Source organism: Pleuronectes platessa, unplaced genomic scaffold, assembly GCF_947347685.1.
Source record: "Pleuronectes platessa unplaced genomic scaffold, fPlePla1.1 scaffold_26, whole genome shotgun sequence".
NCBI classification, from domain to species: Eukaryota; Metazoa; Chordata; class Actinopteri; order Pleuronectiformes; family Pleuronectidae; genus Pleuronectes; species Pleuronectes platessa.
In genome coordinates, this window is record NW_026519116.1 from 2,260,888 (window position 1) to 2,280,655 (window position 19,768).

The following is a 19,768-nucleotide window of genomic DNA, read 5'->3' on the forward strand; positions in this document are numbered from 1 at the left end:
ATGTGAAGGGTGGATCCAATTGAAATGTGAGGTGGGTAATTCCTTTTCTTAAGGTAATTACCAGGTAAGTATTTGTCATATTATTATGTTAATGTTTTTTTCTGTTTGAAATAAAACATGTAGTAAATCCAATGGTGTTGTCTGTAATTCCTTCTTTATACCTTTTTTCAGGTGAGGTAATTACACAGGTGAATATTCTGTATTGTAGTTATGTACATGTTTCTCTGGTTTGAAATAAAACATGTAATAAACCAATTGGTGTTGTTAGTGGATAATTCCTCCCTTTTTCCTCTTTACAGTTAAAAAAGGAAAAAAGATGAATACTCCGTAGTGTTTAAATCTCAGCTATTCCACCTTCCACTACCCAGCCAAAACCATGCCTTTCTTCATATTTACACTGTCCAACAGCATCGTCCCTGAACCAGATGGGATGGGGGTTAGGATGAGGGCAAGGGGTCCTGTGGTTAGGGTTAGGGTAAGGGGTCCTGGGGTTAGGGTTAGGGTAAGAGGATTTGGGGTAGGGGTAGTAGAAAGCAGGGTCCGTCGGGAGCCGTTAATTCCTTGGCCTCTTTCTCGCCAGTTGCTTGTGGGAAACGATTCCTAAAAATTGGACAGCATCGGTCCAACATGGAGAAGACTAAAGCAGTGTTTTAGAAGGGCACCCCAATGCTGTTCCAGGCGGCACTGGCCAGGGTTAGGTAAGAACGGTAATATCCGTGGACCGACCCCGTCGGTCCAACGTTATGCACGGGCCCTCCTGGAACATAGGGTGCCCCTCACTTGGTAAAATAACCTTGTACAAACACTATTAAATATAGTTGTCTTTACGTGTGGGTAGGTTTCTAAAGAAGCTATCCCCTTTTACACGGTAGGTGGTAGTCTTAGTTCTCAGGTGAGTATAATCGTCTCAAATTAGAGTTTAGGTAGTTCTCAAATGAGTATAATATTCTCAAATTAGAGTTATAGGTGGTTCCAAAAATTCTGCTACAATGCAGTTGTTATAAGTAGACCATTTGCCATCATTAAATCATCCCTAGTTGGGGTAGGTAATTCCTCTTATTTTCCTTTTTTCAGGTAAGGCAATTACATAGGTAAGTATCAGTTAATACTGTAATAACACATCCATAGTTGCAATCTTTAAGCCCGCCGCGACGTTTCGATTGAAATAAATCTTCTTCAGGCTTGGGCTTAAGATGTGTGATAAGTGGTAATAAACACAAGTCATTTTGCTTTGTTTGTGATGAGTGCATGGAGCATTTTGTCCTATGCTGGCTGAGGTCAGAGTGAGCAGTGAGCTGTTTGCTGATCTGCCTTATATACTCTCTGCCTCTGTTAGACTCCTCCCCTTTATTTTACAAAACTCTTTTCGAGACAATGTGAAGGGTGGATCCAATTGAAATGTGAGGTGGGTAATTCCTTTTCTTAAGGTAATTACCAGGTAAGTATTTGTCATATTATTATGTTAATGTTTTTTTCTGTTTGAAATAAAACATGTAGTAAATCCAATGGTGTTGTCTGTAATTCCTTCTTTATACCTTTTTTCAGGTGAGGTAATTACACAGGTGAATATTCTGTATTGTAGTTATGTACATGTTTCTCTGGTTTGAAATAAAACATGTAATAAACCAATTGGTGTTGTTAGTGGATAATTCCTCCCTTTTTCCTCTTTACAGTTAAAAAAGGAAAAAAGATGAATACTCCGTAGTGTTTAAATCTCAGCTATTCCACCTTCCACTACCCAGCCAAAACCATGCCTTTCTTCATATTTACACTGTCCAACAGCATCGTCCCTGAACCAGATGGGATGGGGGTTAGGATGAGGGCAAGGGGTCCTGTGGTTAGGGTTAGGGTAAGGGGTCCTGGGGTTAGGGTTAGGGTAAGAGGATTTGGGGTAGGGGTAGTAGAAAGCAGGGTCCGTCGGGAGCCGTTAATTCCTTGGCCTCTTTCTCGCCAGTTGCTTGTGGGAAACGATTCCTAAAAATTGGACAGCATCGGTCCAACATGGAGAAGACTAAAGCAGTGTTTTAGAAGGGCACCCCAATGCTGTTCCAGGCGGCACTGGCCAGGGTTAGGTAAGAACGGTAATATCCGTGGACCGACCCCGTCGGTCCAACGTTATGCACGGGCCCTCCTGGAACATAGGGTGCCCCTCACTTGGTAAAATAACCTTGTACAAACACTATTAAATATAGTTGTCTTTACGTGTGGGTAGGTTTCTAAAGAAGCTATCCCCTTTTACACGGTAGGTGGTAGTCTTAGTTCTCAGGTGAGTATAATCGTCTCAAATTAGAGTTTAGGTAGTTCTCAAATGAGTATAATATTCTCAAATTAGAGTTATAGGTGGTTCCAAAAATTCTGCTACAATGCAGTTGTTATAAGTAGACCATTTGCCATCATTAAATCATCCCTAGTTGGGGTAGGTAATTCCTCTTATTTTCCTTTTTTCAGGTAAGGCAATTACATAGGTAAGTATCAGTTAATACTGTAATAACACATCCATAGTTGCAATCTTTAAGCCCGCCGCGACGTTTCGATTGAAATAAATCTTCTTCAGGCTTGGGCTTAAGATGTGTGATAAGTGGTAATAAACACAAGTCATTTTGCTTTGTTTGTGATGAGTGCATGGAGCATTTTGTCCTATGCTGGCTGAGGTCAGAGTGAGCAGTGAGCTGTTTGCTGATCTGCCTTATATACTCTCTGCCTCTGTTAGACTCCTCCCCTTTATTTTACAAAACTCTTTTCGAGACAATGTGAAGGGTGGATCCAATTGAAATGTGAGGTGGGTAATTCCTTTTCTTAAGGTAATTACCAGGTAAGTATTTGTCATATTATTATGTTAATGTTTTTTTCTGTTTGAAATAAAACATGTAGTAAATCCAATGGTGTTGTCTGTAATTCCTTCTTTATACCTTTTTTCAGGTGAGGTAATTACACAGGTGAATATTCTGTATTGTAGTTATGTACATGTTTCTCTGGTTTGAAATAAAACATGTAATAAACCAATTGGTGTTGTTAGTGGATAATTCCTCCCTTTTTCCTCTTTACAGTTAAAAAAGGAAAAAAGATGAATACTCCGTAGTGTTTAAATCTCAGCTATTCCACCTTCCACTACCCAGCCAAAACCATGCCTTTCTTCATATTTACACTGTCCAACAGCATCGTCCCTGAACCAGATGGGATGGGGGTTAGGATGAGGGCAAGGGGTCCTGTGGTTAGGGTTAGGGTAAGGGGTCCTGGGGTTAGGGTTAGGGTAAGAGGATTTGGGGTAGGGGTAGTAGAAAGCAGGGTCCGTCGGGAGCCGTTAATTCCTTGGCCTCTTTCTCGCCAGTTGCTTGTGGGAAACGATTCCTAAAAATTGGACAGCATCGGTCCAACATGGAGAAGACTAAAGCAGTGTTTTAGAAGGGCACCCCAATGCTGTTCCAGGCGGCACTGGCCAGGGTTAGGTAAGAACGGTAATATCCGTGGACCGACCCCGTCGGTCCAACGTTATGCACGGGCCCTCCTGGAACATAGGGTGCCCCTCACTTGGTAAAATAACCTTGTACAAACACTATTAAATATAGTTGTCTTTACGTGTGGGTAGGTTTCTAAAGAAGCTATCCCCTTTTACACGGTAGGTGGTAGTCTTAGTTCTCAGGTGAGTATAATCGTCTCAAATTAGAGTTTAGGTAGTTCTCAAATGAGTATAATATTCTCAAATTAGAGTTATAGGTGGTTCCAAAAATTCTGCTACAATGCAGTTGTTATAAGTAGACCATTTGCCATCATTAAATCATCCCTAGTTGGGGTAGGTAATTCCTCTTATTTTCCTTTTTTCAGGTAAGGCAATTACATAGGTAAGTATCAGTTAATACTGTAATAACACATCCATAGTTGCAATCTTTAAGCCCGCCGCGACGTTTAGGGTTAGGGTTAGGGTTAGGGTTAGGGTTAGGTAAGAACGGTAATATCCGTGGACCGACCCCGTCGGTCCAACGTTATGCACGGGCCCTCCTGGAACATGGGGTGCCCCTCACTTGGTAAAATAACCTTGTACAAACACTATTAAATATAGTTGTCTTTACGTGTGGGTAGGTTTCTAAAGAAGCTATCCCCTTTTACACGGTAGGTGGTAGTCTTAGTTCTCAGGTGAGTATAATCGTCTCAAATTAGAGTTTAGGTAGTTCTCAAGTGAGTATAATATTCTCAAATTAGAGTTATAGGTGGTTCAAAAAATTCTGCTACAATGCAGTTGTTATAAGTAGACCATTTGCCATCATTAAATCATCCCTAGTTGGGGTAGGTAATTCCTCTTATTTTCCTTTTTCCAGGTAAGGCAATTACATAGGTAAGTATCAGTTAATACTGTAATAACACATCCATAGTTGCAATCTTTAAGCCCGCCGCGACGTTTCGATTGAAATAAATCTTCTTCAGGCTTGGGCTTAAGATGTGTGATAAGTGGTAATAAACACAAGTCATTTTGCTTTGTTTGTGATGAGTGCATGGAGCATTTTGTCCTATGCTGGCTGAGGTCAGAGTGAGCAGTGAGCTGTTTGCTGATCTGCCTTTTATACTCTCTGCCTCTGTTAGACTCCTCCCCTTTCTTTTACAAAACTCTTTTCGAGACAATGTGAAGGGTGGATCCAATTGAAATGTGAGGTGGGTAATTCCTTTTCTTAAGGTAATTACCAGGTAAGTATTTGTCATATTATTATGTTAATGTTTTTTTCTGTTTGAAATAAAACATGTAGTAAATCCAATGGTGTTGTCTGTAATTCCTTCTTTATACCTTTTTTCAGGTGAGGTAATTACACAGGTGAATATTCTGTATTGTAGTTATGTACATGTTTCTTCGGTTTGAAATAAAACATGTAATAAACCAATTGGTGTTGTTAGTGGATAATTCCTCCCTTTTTCCTCTTTACAGTTAAAAAAGGAAAAAAGATGAATACTCCGTAGTGTTTAAATCTCAGCCATTCCACCTTCCACTACCCAGCCAAAACCATGCCTTTCTTCATATTTACACTGTCCAACAGCATCGTCCCTGAACCAGATGGGATGGGGGTTAGGATGAGGGCAAGGGGTCCTGTGGTTAGGGTTAGGGTAAGGGGTCCTGGGGTTAGGGTTAGGGTAAGAGGATTTGGGGTAGGGGTAGTAGAAAGCAGGGTCCGTCAGGAGCCGTTAATTCCTTGGCCTCTTTCTCGCCAGTTGCTTGTGGGAAACGATTCCTAAAAATTGGACAGCATCGGTCCAACATGGAGAAGACTAAAGCAGTGTTTTAGAGGGGCACCCCAATGCTGTTCCAGGCGGCACTGGCCAGGGTTAGGTAAGAACGGTAATATCCGTGGACCGACCCCGTCGGTCCAACGTTATGCACGGGCCCTCCTGGAACATGGGGTGCCCCTCACTTGGTAAAATAACCTTGTACAAACACTATTAAATATAGTTGTCTTTACGTGTGGGTAGGTTTCTAAAGAAGCTATCCCCTTTTACACGGTAGGTGGTAGTCTTAGTTCTCAGGTGAGTATAATCGTCTCAAATTAGAGTTTAGGTAGTTCTCAAGTGAGTATAATATTCTCAAATTAGAGTTATAGGTGGTTCAAAAAATTCTGCTACAATGCAGTTGTTATAAGTAGACCATTTGCCATCATTAAATCATCCCTAGTTGGGGTAGGTAATTCCTCTTATTTTCCTTTTTCCAGGTAAGGCAATTACATAGGTAAGTATCAGTTAATACTGTAATAACACATCCATAGTTGCAATCTTTAAGCCCGCCGCGACGTTTCGATTGAAATAAATCTTCTTCAGGCTTGGGCTTAAGATGTGTGATAAGTGGTAATAAACACAAGTCATTTTGCTTTGTTTGTGATGAGTGCATGGAGCATTTTGTCCTATGCTGGCTGAGGTCAGAGTGAGCAGTGAGCTGTTTGCTGATCTGCCTTTTATACTCTCTGCCTCTGTTAGACTCCTCCCCTTTCTTTTACAAAACTCTTTTCGAGACAATGTGAAGGGTGGATCCAATTGAAATGTGAGGTGGGTAATTCCTTTTCTTAAGGTAATTACCAGGTAAGTATTTGTCATATTATTATGTTAATGTTTTTTTCTGTTTGAAATAAAACATGTAGTAAATCCAATGGTGTTGTCTGTAATTCCTTCTTTATACCTTTTTTCAGGTGAGGTAATTACACAGGTGAATATTCTGTATTGTAGTTATGTACATGTTTCTTCGGTTTGAAATAAAACATGTAATAAACCAATTGGTGTTGTTAGTGGATAATTCCTCCCTTTTTCCTCTTTACAGTTAAAAAAGGAAAAAAGATGAATACTCCGTAGTGTTTAAATCTCAGCCATTCCACCTTCCACTACCCAGCCAAAACCATGCCTTTCTTCATATTTACACTGTCCAACAGCATCGTCCCTGAACCAGATGGGATGGGGGTTAGGATGAGGGCAAGGGGTCCTGTGGTTAGGGTTAGGGTAAGGGGTCCTGGGGTTAGGGTTAGGGTAAGAGGATTTGGGGTAGGGGTAGTAGAAAGCAGGGTCCGTCAGGAGCCGTTAATTCCTTGGCCTCTTTCTCGCCAGTTGCTTGTGGGAAACGATTCCTAAAAATTGGACAGCATCGGTCCAACATGGAGAAGACTAAAGCAGTGTTTTAGAGGGGCACCCCAATGCTGTTCCAGGCGGCACTGGCCAGGGTTAGGTAAGAACGGTAATATCCGTGGACCGACCCCGTCGGTCCAACGTTATGCACGGGCCCTCCTGGAACATGGGGTGCCCCTCACTTGGTAAAATAACCTTGTACAAACACTATTAAATATAGTTGTCTTTACGTGTGGGTAGGTTTCTAAAGAAGCTATCCCCTTTTACACGGTAGGTGGTAGTCTTAGTTCTCAGGTGAGTATAATCGTCTCAAATTAGAGTTTAGGTAGTTCTCAAGTGAGTATAATATTCTCAAATTAGAGTTATAGGTGGTTCAAAAAATTCTGCTACAATGCAGTTGTTATAAGTAGACCATTTGCCATCATTAAATCATCCCTAGTTGGGGTAGGTAATTCCTCTTATTTTCCTTTTTCCAGGTAAGGCAATTACATAGGTAAGTATCAGTTAATACTGTAATAACACATCCATAGTTGCAATCTTTAAGCCCGCCGCGACGTTTCGATTGAAATAAATCTTCTTCAGGCTTGGGCTTAAGATGTGTGATAAGTGGTAATAAACACAAGTCATTTTGCTTTGTTTGTGATGAGTGCATGGAGCATTTTGTCCTATGCTGGCTGAGGTCAGAGTGAGCAGTGAGCTGTTTGCTGATCTGCCTTTTATACTCTCTGCCTCTGTTAGACTCCTCCCCTTTCTTTTACAAAACTCTTTTCGAGACAATGTGAAGGGTGGATCCAATTGAAATGTGAGGTGGGTAATTCCTTTTCTTAAGGTAATTACCAGGTAAGTATTTGTCATATTATTATGTTAATGTTTTTTTCTGTTTGAAATAAAACATGTAGTAAATCCAATGGTGTTGTCTGTAATTCCTTCTTTATACCTTTTTTCAGGTGAGGTAATTACACAGGTGAATATTCTGTATTGTAGTTATGTACATGTTTCTTCGGTTTGAAATAAAACATGTAATAAACCAATTGGTGTTGTTAGTGGATAATTCCTCCCTTTTTCCTCTTTACAGTTAAAAAAGGAAAAAAGATGAATACTCCGTAGTGTTTAAATCTCAGCCATTCCACCTTCCACTACCCAGCCAAAACCATGCCTTTCTTCATATTTACACTGTCCAACAGCATCGTCCCTGAACCAGATGGGATGGGGGTTAGGATGAGGGCAAGGGGTCCTGTGGTTAGGGTTAGGGTAAGGGGTCCTGGGGTTAGGGTTAGGGTAAGAGGATTTGGGGTAGGGGTAGTAGAAAGCAGGGTCCGTCAGGAGCCGTTAATTCCTTGGCCTCTTTCTCGCCAGTTGCTTGTGGGAAACGATTCCTAAAAATTGGACAGCATCGGTCCAACATGGAGAAGACTAAAGCAGTGTTTTAGAGGGGCACCCCAATGCTGTTCCAGGCGGCACTGGCCAGGGTTAGGTAAGAACGGTAATATCCGTGGACCGACCCCGTCGGTCCAACGTTATGCACGGGCCCTCCTGGAACATGGGGTGCCCCTCACTTGGTAAAATAACCTTGTACAAACACTATTAAATATAGTTGTCTTTACGTGTGGGTAGGTTTCTAAAGAAGCTATCCCCTTTTACACGGTAGGTGGTAGTCTTAGTTCTCAGGTGAGTATAATCGTCTCAAATTAGAGTTTAGGTAGTTCTCAAGTGAGTATAATATTCTCAAATTAGAGTTATAGGTGGTTCAAAAAATTCTGCTACAATGCAGTTGTTATAAGTAGACCATTTGCCATCATTAAATCATCCCTAGTTGGGGTAGGTAATTCCTCTTATTTTCCTTTTTCCAGGTAAGGCAATTACATAGGTAAGTATCAGTTAATACTGTAATAACACATCCATAGTTGCAATCTTTAAGCCCGCCGCGACGTTTCGATTGAAATAAATCTTCTTCAGGCTTGGGCTTAAGATGTGTGATAAGTGGTAATAAACACAAGTCATTTTGCTTTGTTTGTGATGAGTGCATGGAGCATTTTGTCCTATGCTGGCTGAGGTCAGAGTGAGCAGTGAGCTGTTTGCTGATCTGCCTTTTATACTCTCTGCCTCTGTTAGACTCCTCCCCTTTCTTTTACAAAACTCTTTTCGAGACAATGTGAAGGGTGGATCCAATTGAAATGTGAGGTGGGTAATTCCTTTTCTTAAGGTAATTACCAGGTAAGTATTTGTCATATTATTATGTTAATGTTTTTTTCTGTTTGAAATAAAACATGTAGTAAATCCAATGGTGTTGTCTGTAATTCCTTCTTTATACCTTTTTTCAGGTGAGGTAATTACACAGGTGAATATTCTGTATTGTAGTTATGTACATGTTTCTTCGGTTTGAAATAAAACATGTAATAAACCAATTGGTGTTGTTAGTGGATAATTCCTCCCTTTTTCCTCTTTACAGTTAAAAAAGGAAAAAAGATGAATACTCCGTAGTGTTTAAATCTCAGCCATTCCACCTTCCACTACCCAGCCAAAACCATGCCTTTCTTCATATTTACACTGTCCAACAGCATCGTCCCTGAACCAGATGGGATGGGGGTTAGGATGAGGGCAAGGGGTCCTGTGGTTAGGGTTAGGGTAAGGGGTCCTGGGGTTAGGGTTAGGGTAAGAGGATTTGGGGTAGGGGTAGTAGAAAGCAGGGTCCGTCAGGAGCCGTTAATTCCTTGGCCTCTTTCTCGCCAGTTGCTTGTGGGAAACGATTCCTAAAAATTGGACAGCATCGGTCCAACATGGAGAAGACTAAAGCAGTGTTTTAGAGGGGCACCCCAATGCTGTTCCAGGCGGCACTGGCCAGGGTTAGGTAAGAACGGTAATATCCGTGGACCGACCCCGTCGGTCCAACGTTATGCACGGGCCCTCCTGGAACATGGGGTGCCCCTCACTTGGTAAAATAACCTTGTACAAACACTATTAAATATAGTTGTCTTTACGTGTGGGTAGGTTTCTAAAGAAGCTATCCCCTTTTACACGGTAGGTGGTAGTCTTAGTTCTCAGGTGAGTATAATCGTCTCAAATTAGAGTTTAGGTAGTTCTCAAGTGAGTATAATATTCTCAAATTAGAGTTATAGGTGGTTCAAAAAATTCTGCTACAATGCAGTTGTTATAAGTAGACCATTTGCCATCATTAAATCATCCCTAGTTGGGGTAGGTAATTCCTCTTATTTTCCTTTTTCCAGGTAAGGCAATTACATAGGTAAGTATCAGTTAATACTGTAATAACACATCCATAGTTGCAATCTTTAAGCCCGCCGCGACGTTTCGATTGAAATAAATCTTCTTCAGGCTTGGGCTTAAGATGTGTGATAAGTGGTAATAAACACAAGTCATTTTGCTTTGTTTGTGATGAGTGCATGGAGCATTTTGTCCTATGCTGGCTGAGGTCAGAGTGAGCAGTGAGCTGTTTGCTGATCTGCCTTTTATACTCTCTGCCTCTGTTAGACTCCTCCCCTTTCTTTTACAAAACTCTTTTCGAGACAATGTGAAGGGTGGATCCAATTGAAATGTGAGGTGGGTAATTCCTTTTCTTAAGGTAATTACCAGGTAAGTATTTGTCATATTATTATGTTAATGTTTTTTTCTGTTTGAAATAAAACATGTAGTAAATCCAATGGTGTTGTCTGTAATTCCTTCTTTATACCTTTTTTCAGGTGAGGTAATTACACAGGTGAATATTCTGTATTGTAGTTATGTACATGTTTCTTCGGTTTGAAATAAAACATGTAATAAACCAATTGGTGTTGTTAGTGGATAATTCCTCCCTTTTTCCTCTTTACAGTTAAAAAAGGAAAAAAGATGAATACTCCGTAGTGTTTAAATCTCAGCCATTCCACCTTCCACTACCCAGCCAAAACCATGCCTTTCTTCATATTTACACTGTCCAACAGCATCGTCCCTGAACCAGATGGGATGGGGGTTAGGATGAGGGCAAGGGGTCCTGTGGTTAGGGTTAGGGTAAGGGGTCCTGGGGTTAGGGTTAGGGTAAGAGGATTTGGGGTAGGGGTAGTAGAAAGCAGGGTCCGTCAGGAGCCGTTAATTCCTTGGCCTCTTTCTCGCCAGTTGCTTGTGGGAAACGATTCCTAAAAATTGGACAGCATCGGTCCAACATGGAGAAGACTAAAGCAGTGTTTTAGAGGGGCACCCCAATGCTGTTCCAGGCGGCACTGGCCAGGGTTAGGTAAGAACGGTAATATCCGTGGACCGACCCCGTCGGTCCAACGTTATGCACGGGCCCTCCTGGAACATGGGGTGCCCCTCACTTGGTAAAATAACCTTGTACAAACACTATTAAATATAGTTGTCTTTACGTGTGGGTAGGTTTCTAAAGAAGCTATCCCCTTTTACACGGTAGGTGGTAGTCTTAGTTCTCAGGTGAGTATAATCGTCTCAAATTAGAGTTTAGGTAGTTCTCAAGTGAGTATAATATTCTCAAATTAGAGTTATAGGTGGTTCAAAAAATTCTGCTACAATGCAGTTGTTATAAGTAGACCATTTGCCATCATTAAATCATCCCTAGTTGGGGTAGGTAATTCCTCTTATTTTCCTTTTTCCAGGTAAGGCAATTACATAGGTAAGTATCAGTTAATACTGTAATAACACATCCATAGTTGCAATCTTTAAGCCCGCCGCGACGTTTCGATTGAAATAAATCTTCTTCAGGCTTGGGCTTAAGATGTGTGATAAGTGGTAATAAACACAAGTCATTTTGCTTTGTTTGTGATGAGTGCATGGAGCATTTTGTCCTATGCTGGCTGAGGTCAGAGTGAGCAGTGAGCTGTTTGCTGATCTGCCTTTTATACTCTCTGCCTCTGTTAGACTCCTCCCCTTTCTTTTACAAAACTCTTTTCGAGACAATGTGAAGGGTGGATCCAATTGAAATGTGAGGTGGGTAATTCCTTTTCTTAAGGTAATTACCAGGTAAGTATTTGTCATATTATTATGTTAATGTTTTTTTCTGTTTGAAATAAAACATGTAGTAAATCCAATGGTGTTGTCTGTAATTCCTTCTTTATACCTTTTTTCAGGTGAGGTAATTACACAGGTGAATATTCTGTATTGTAGTTATGTACATGTTTCTTCGGTTTGAAATAAAACATGTAATAAACCAATTGGTGTTGTTAGTGGATAATTCCTCCCTTTTTCCTCTTTACAGTTAAAAAAGGAAAAAAGATGAATACTCCGTAGTGTTTAAATCTCAGCCATTCCACCTTCCACTACCCAGCCAAAACCATGCCTTTCTTCATATTTACACTGTCCAACAGCATCGTCCCTGAACCAGATGGGATGGGGGTTAGGATGAGGGCAAGGGGTCCTGTGGTTAGGGTTAGGGTAAGGGGTCCTGGGGTTAGGGTTAGGGTAAGAGGATTTGGGGTAGGGGTAGTAGAAAGCAGGGTCCGTCAGGAGCCGTTAATTCCTTGGCCTCTTTCTCGCCAGTTGCTTGTGGGAAACGATTCCTAAAAATTGGACAGCATCGGTCCAACATGGAGAAGACTAAAGCAGTGTTTTAGAGGGGCACCCCAATGCTGTTCCAGGCGGCACTGGCCAGGGTTAGGTAAGAACGGTAATATCCGTGGACCGACCCCGTCGGTCCAACGTTATGCACGGGCCCTCCTGGAACATGGGGTGCCCCTCACTTGGTAAAATAACCTTGTACAAACACTATTAAATATAGTTGTCTTTACGTGTGGGTAGGTTTCTAAAGAAGCTATCCCCTTTTACACGGTAGGTGGTAGTCTTAGTTCTCAGGTGAGTATAATCGTCTCAAATTAGAGTTTAGGTAGTTCTCAAGTGAGTATAATATTCTCAAATTAGAGTTATAGGTGGTTCAAAAAATTCTGCTACAATGCAGTTGTTATAAGTAGACCATTTGCCATCATTAAATCATCCCTAGTTGGGGTAGGTAATTCCTCTTATTTTCCTTTTTCCAGGTAAGGCAATTACATAGGTAAGTATCAGTTAATACTGTAATAACACATCCATAGTTGCAATCTTTAAGCCCGCCGCGACGTTTCGATTGAAATAAATCTTCTTCAGGCTTGGGCTTAAGATGTGTGATAAGTGGTAATAAACACAAGTCATTTTGCTTTGTTTGTGATGAGTGCATGGAGCATTTTGTCCTATGCTGGCTGAGGTCAGAGTGAGCAGTGAGCTGTTTGCTGATCTGCCTTTTATACTCTCTGCCTCTGTTAGACTCCTCCCCTTTCTTTTACAAAACTCTTTTCGAGACAATGTGAAGGGTGGATCCAATTGAAATGTGAGGTGGGTAATTCCTTTTCTTAAGGTAATTACCAGGTAAGTATTTGTCATATTATTATGTTAATGTTTTTTTCTGTTTGAAATAAAACATGTAGTAAATCCAATGGTGTTGTCTGTAATTCCTTCTTTATACCTTTTTTCAGGTGAGGTAATTACACAGGTGAATATTCTGTATTGTAGTTATGTACATGTTTCTTCGGTTTGAAATAAAACATGTAATAAACCAATTGGTGTTGTTAGTGGATAATTCCTCCCTTTTTCCTCTTTACAGTTAAAAAAGGAAAAAAGATGAATACTCCGTAGTGTTTAAATCTCAGCCATTCCACCTTCCACTACCCAGCCAAAACCATGCCTTTCTTCATATTTACACTGTCCAACAGCATCGTCCCTGAACCAGATGGGATGGGGGTTAGGATGAGGGCAAGGGGTCCTGTGGTTAGGGTTAGGGTAAGGGGTCCTGGGGTTAGGGTTAGGGTAAGAGGATTTGGGGTAGGGGTAGTAGAAAGCAGGGTCCGTCAGGAGCCGTTAATTCCTTGGCCTCTTTCTCGCCAGTTGCTTGTGGGAAACGATTCCTAAAAATTGGACAGCATCGGTCCAACATGGAGAAGACTAAAGCAGTGTTTTAGAGGGGCACCCCAATGCTGTTCCAGGCGGCACTGGCCAGGGTTAGGTAAGAACGGTAATATCCGTGGACCGACCCCGTCGGTCCAACGTTATGCACGGGCCCTCCTGGAACATGGGGTGCCCCTCACTTGGTAAAATAACCTTGTACAAACACTATTAAATATAGTTGTCTTTACGTGTGGGTAGGTTTCTAAAGAAGCTATCCCCTTTTACACGGTAGGTGGTAGTCTTAGTTCTCAGGTGAGTATAATCGTCTCAAATTAGAGTTTAGGTAGTTCTCAAGTGAGTATAATATTCTCAAATTAGAGTTATAGGTGGTTCAAAAAATTCTGCTACAATGCAGTTGTTATAAGTAGACCATTTGCCATCATTAAATCATCCCTAGTTGGGGTAGGTAATTCCTCTTATTTTCCTTTTTCCAGGTAAGGCAATTACATAGGTAAGTATCAGTTAATACTGTAATAACACATCCATAGTTGCAATCTTTAAGCCCGCCGCGACGTTTCGATTGAAATAAATCTTCTTCAGGCTTGGGCTTAAGATGTGTGATAAGTGGTAATAAACACAAGTCATTTTGCTTTGTTTGTGATGAGTGCATGGAGCATTTTGTCCTATGCTGGCTGAGGTCAGAGTGAGCAGTGAGCTGTTTGCTGATCTGCCTTTTATACTCTCTGCCTCTGTTAGACTCCTCCCCTTTCTTTTACAAAACTCTTTTCGAGACAATGTGAAGGGTGGATCCAATTGAAATGTGAGGTGGGTAATTCCTTTTCTTAAGGTAATTACCAGGTAAGTATTTGTCATATTATTATGTTAATGTTTTTTTCTGTTTGAAATAAAACATGTAGTAAATCCAATGGTGTTGTCTGTAATTCCTTCTTTATACCTTTTTTCAGGTGAGGTAATTACACAGGTGAATATTCTGTATTGTAGTTATGTACATGTTTCTTCGGTTTGAAATAAAACATGTAATAAACCAATTGGTGTTGTTAGTGGATAATTCCTCCCTTTTTCCTCTTTACAGTTAAAAAAGGAAAAAAGATGAATACTCCGTAGTGTTTAAATCTCAGCCATTCCACCTTCCACTACCCAGCCAAAACCATGCCTTTCTTCATATTTACACTGTCCAACAGCATCGTCCCTGAACCAGATGGGATGGGGGTTAGGATGAGGGCAAGGGGTCCTGTGGTTAGGGTTAGGGTAAGGGGTCCTGGGGTTAGGGTTAGGGTAAGAGGATTTGGGGTAGGGGTAGTAGAAAGCAGGGTCCGTCAGGAGCCGTTAATTCCTTGGCCTCTTTCTCGCCAGTTGCTTGTGGGAAACGATTCCTAAAAATTGGACAGCATCGGTCCAACATGGAGAAGACTAAAGCAGTGTTTTAGAGGGGCACCCCAATGCTGTTCCAGGCGGCACTGGCCAGGGTTAGGTAAGAACGGTAATATCCGTGGACCGACCCCGTCGGTCCAACGTTATGCACGGGCCCTCCTGGAACATGGGGTGCCCCTCACTTGGTAAAATAACCTTGTACAAACACTATTAAATATAGTTGTCTTTACGTGTGGGTAGGTTTCTAAAGAAGCTATCCCCTTTTACACGGTAGGTGGTAGTCTTAGTTCTCAGGTGAGTATAATCGTCTCAAATTAGAGTTTAGGTAGTTCTCAAGTGAGTATAATATTCTCAAATTAGAGTTATAGGTGGTTCAAAAAATTCTGCTACAATGCAGTTGTTATAAGTAGACCATTTGCCATCATTAAATCATCCCTAGTTGGGGTAGGTAATTCCTCTTATTTTCCTTTTTCCAGGTAAGGCAATTACATAGGTAAGTATCAGTTAATACTGTAATAACACATCCATAGTTGCAATCTTTAAGCCCGCCGCGACGTTTCGATTGAAATAAATCTTCTTCAGGCTTGGGCTTAAGATGTGTGATAAGTGGTAATAAACACAAGTCATTTTGCTTTGTTTGTGATGAGTGCATGGAGCATTTTGTCCTATGCTGGCTGAGGTCAGAGTGAGCAGTGAGCTGTTTGCTGATCTGCCTTTTATACTCTCTGCCTCTGTTAGACTCCTCCCCTTTCTTTTACAAAACTCTTTTCGAGACAATGTGAAGGGTGGATCCAATTGAAATGTGAGGTGGGTAATTCCTTTTCTTAAGGTAATTACCAGGTAAGTATTTGTCATATTATTATGTTAATGTTTTTTTCTGTTTGAAATAAAACATGTAGTAAATCCAATGGTGTTGTCTGTAATTCCTTCTTTATACCTTTTTTCAGGTGAGGTAATTACACAGGTGAATATTCTGTATTGTAGTTATGTACATGTTTCTTCGGTTTGAAATAAAACATGTAATAAACCAATTGGTGTTGTTAGTGGATAATTCCTCCCTTTTTCCTCTTTACAGTTAAAAAAGGAAAAAAGATGAATACTCCGTAGTGTTTAAATCTCAGCCATTCCACCTTCCACTACCCAGCCAAAACCATGCCTTTCTTCATATTTACACTGTCCAACAGCATCGTCCCTGAACCAGATGGGATGGGGGTTAGGATGAGGGCAAGGGGTCCTGTGGTTAGGGTTAGGGTAAGGGGTCCTGGGGTTAGGGTTAGGGTAAGAGGATTTGGGGTAGGGGTAGTAGAAAGCAGGGTCCGTCAGGAGCCGTTAATTCCTTGGCCTCTTTCTCGCCAGTTGCTTGTGGGAAACGATTCCTAAAAATTGGACAGCATCGGTCCAACATGGAGAAGACTAAAGCAGTGTTTTAGAGGGGCACCCCAATGCTGTTCCAGGCGGCACTGGCCAGGGTTAGGTAAGAACGGTAATATCCGTGGACCGACCCCGTCGGTCCAACGTTATGCACGGGCCCTCCTGGAACATGGGGTGCCCCTCACTTGGTAAAATAACCTTGTACAAACACTATTAAATATAGTTGTCTTTACGTGTGGGTAGGTTTCTAAAGAAGCTATCCCCTTTTACACGGTAGGTGGTAGTCTTAGTTCTCAGGTGAGTATAATCGTCTCAAATTAGAGTTTAGGTAGTTCTCAAGTGAGTATAATATTCTCAAATTAGAGTTATAGGTGGTTCAAAAAATTCTGCTACAATGCAGTTGTTATAAGTAGACCATTTGCCATCATTAAATCATCCCTAGTTGGGGTAGGTAATTCCTCTTATTTTCCTTTTTCCAGGTAAGGCAATTACATAGGTAAGTATCAGTTAATACTGTAATAACACATCCATAGTTGCAATCTTTAAGCCCGCCGCGACGTTTCGATTGAAATAAATCTTCTTCAGGCTTGGGCTTAAGATGTGTGATAAGTGGTAATAAACACAAGTCATTTTGCTTTGTTTGTGATGAGTGCATGGAGCATTTTGTCCTATGCTGGCTGAGGTCAGAGTGAGCAGTGAGCTGTTTGCTGATCTGCCTTTTATACTCTCTGCCTCTGTTAGACTCCTCCCCTTTCTTTTACAAAACTCTTTTCGAGACAATGTGAAGGGTGGATCCAATTGAAATGTGAGGTGGGTAATTCCTTTTCTTAAGGTAATTACCAGGTAAGTATTTGTCATATTATTATGTTAATGTTTTTTTCTGTTTGAAATAAAACATGTAGTAAATCCAATGGTGTTGTCTGTAATTCCTTCTTTATACCTTTTTTCAGGTGAGGTAATTACACAGGTGAATATTCTGTATTGTAGTTATGTACATGTTTCTTCGGTTTGAAATAAAACATGTAATAAACCAATTGGTGTTGTTAGTGGATAATTCCTCCCTTTTTCCTCTTTACAGTTAAAAAAGGAAAAAAGATGAATACTCCGTAGTGTTTAAATCTCAGCCATTCCACCTTCCACTACCCAGCCAAAACCATGCCTTTCTTCATATTTACACTGTCCAACAGCATCGTCCCTGAACCAGATGGGATGGGGGTTAGGATGAGGGCAAGGGGTCCTGTGGTTAGGGTTAGGGTAAGGGGTCCTGGGGTTAGGGTTAGGGTAAGAGGATTTGGGGTAGGGGTAGTAGAAAGCAGGGTCCGTCAGGAGCCGTTAATTCCTTGGCCTCTTTCTCGCCAGTTGCTTGTGGGAAACGATTCCTAAAAATTGGACAGCATCGGTCCAACATGGAGAAGACTAAAGCAGTGTTTTAGAGGGGCACCCCAATGCTGTTCCAGGCGGCACTGGCCAGGGTTAGGTAAGAACGGTAATATCCGTGGACCGACCCCGTCGGTCCAACGTTATGCACGGGCCCTCCTGGAACATGGGGTGCCCCTCACTTGGTAAAATAACCTTGTACAAACACTATTAAATATAGTTGTCTTTACGTGTGGGTAGGTTTCTAAAGAAGCTATCCCCTTTTACACGGTAGGTGGTAGTCTTAGTTCTCAGGTGAGTATAATCGTCTCAAATTAGAGTTTAGGTAGTTCTCAAGTGAGTATAATATTCTCAAATTAGAGTTATAGGTGGTTCAAAAAATTCTGCTACAATGCAGTTGTTATAAGTAGACCATTTGCCATCATTAAATCATCCCTAGTTGGGGTAGGTAATTCCTCTTATTTTCCTTTTTCCAGGTAAGGCAATTACATAGGTAAGTATCAGTTAATACTGTAATAACACATCCATAGTTGCAATCTTTAAGCCCGCCGCGACGTTTCGATTGAAATAAATCTTCTTCAGGCTTGGGCTTAAGATGTGTGATAAGTGGTAATAAACACAAGTCATTTTGCTTTGTTTGTGATGAGTGCATGGAGCATTTTGTCCTATGCTGGCTGAGGTCAGAGTGAGCAGTGAGCTGTTTGCTGATCTGCCTTTTATACTCTCTGCCTCTGTTAGACTCCTCCCCTTTCTTTTACAAAACTCTTTTCGAGACAATGTGAAGGGTGGATCCAATTGAAATGTGAGGTGGGTAATTCCTTTTCTTAAGGTAATTACCAGGTAAGTATTTGTCATATTATTATGTTAATGTTTTTTTCTGTTTGAAATAAAACATGTAGTAAATCCAATGGTGTTGTCTGTAATTCCTTCTTTATACCTTTTTTCAGGTGAGGTAATTACACAGGTGAATATTCTGTATTGTAGTTATGTACATGTTTCTTCGGTTTGAAATAAAACATGTAATAAACCAATTGGTGTTGTTAGTGGATAATTCCTCCCTTTTTCCTCTTTACAGTTAAAAAAGGAAAAAAGATGAATACTCCGTAGTGTTTAAATCTCAGCCATTCCACCTTCCACTACCCAGCCAAAACCATGCCTTTCTTCATATTTACACTGTCCAACAGCATCGTCCCTGAACCAGATGGGATGGGGGTTAGGATGAGGGCAAGGGGTCCTGTGGTTAGGGTTAGGGTAAGGGGTCCTGGGGTTAGGGTTAGGGTAAGAGGATTTGGGGTAGGGGTAGTAGAAAGCAGGGTCCGTCAGGAGCCGTTAATTCCTTGGCCTCTTTCTCGCCAGTTGCTTGTGGGAAACGATTCCTAAAAATTGGACAGCATCGGTCCAACATGGAGAAGACTAAAGCAGTGTTTTAGAGGGGCACCCCAATGCTGTTCCAGGCGGCACTGGCCAGGGTTAGGTAAGAACGGTAATATCCGTGGACCGACCCCGTCGGTCCAACGTTATGCACGGGCCCTCCTGGAACATGGGGTGCCCCTCACTTGGTAAAATAACCTTGTACAAACACTATTAAATATAGTTGTCTTTACGTGTGGGTAGGTTTCTAAAGAAGCTATCCCCTTTTACACGGTAGGTGGTAGTCTTAGTTCTCAGGTGAGTATAATCGTCTCAAATTAGAGTTTAGGTAGTTCTCAAGTGAGTATAATATTCTCAAATTAGAGTTATAGGTGGTTCAAAAAATTCTGCTACAATGCAGTTGTTATAAGTAGACCATTTGCCATCATTAAATCATCCCTAGTTGGGGTAGGTAATTCCTCTTATTTTCCTTTTTCCAGGTAAGGCAATTACATAGGTAAGTATCAGTTAATACTGTAATAACACATCCATAGTTGCAATCTTTAAGCCCGCCGCGACGTTTCGATTGAAATAAATCTTCTTCAGGCTTGGGCTTAAGATGTGTGATAAGTGGTAATAAACACAAGTCATTTTGCTTTGTTTGTGATGAGTGCATGGAGCATTTTGTCCTATGCTGGCTGAGGTCAGAGTGAGCAGTGAGCTGTTTGCTGATCTGCCTTTTATACTCTCTGCCTCTGTTAGACTCCTCCCCTTTCTTTTACAAAACTCTTTTCGAGACAATGTGAAGGGTGGATCCAATTGAAATGTGAGGTGGGTAATT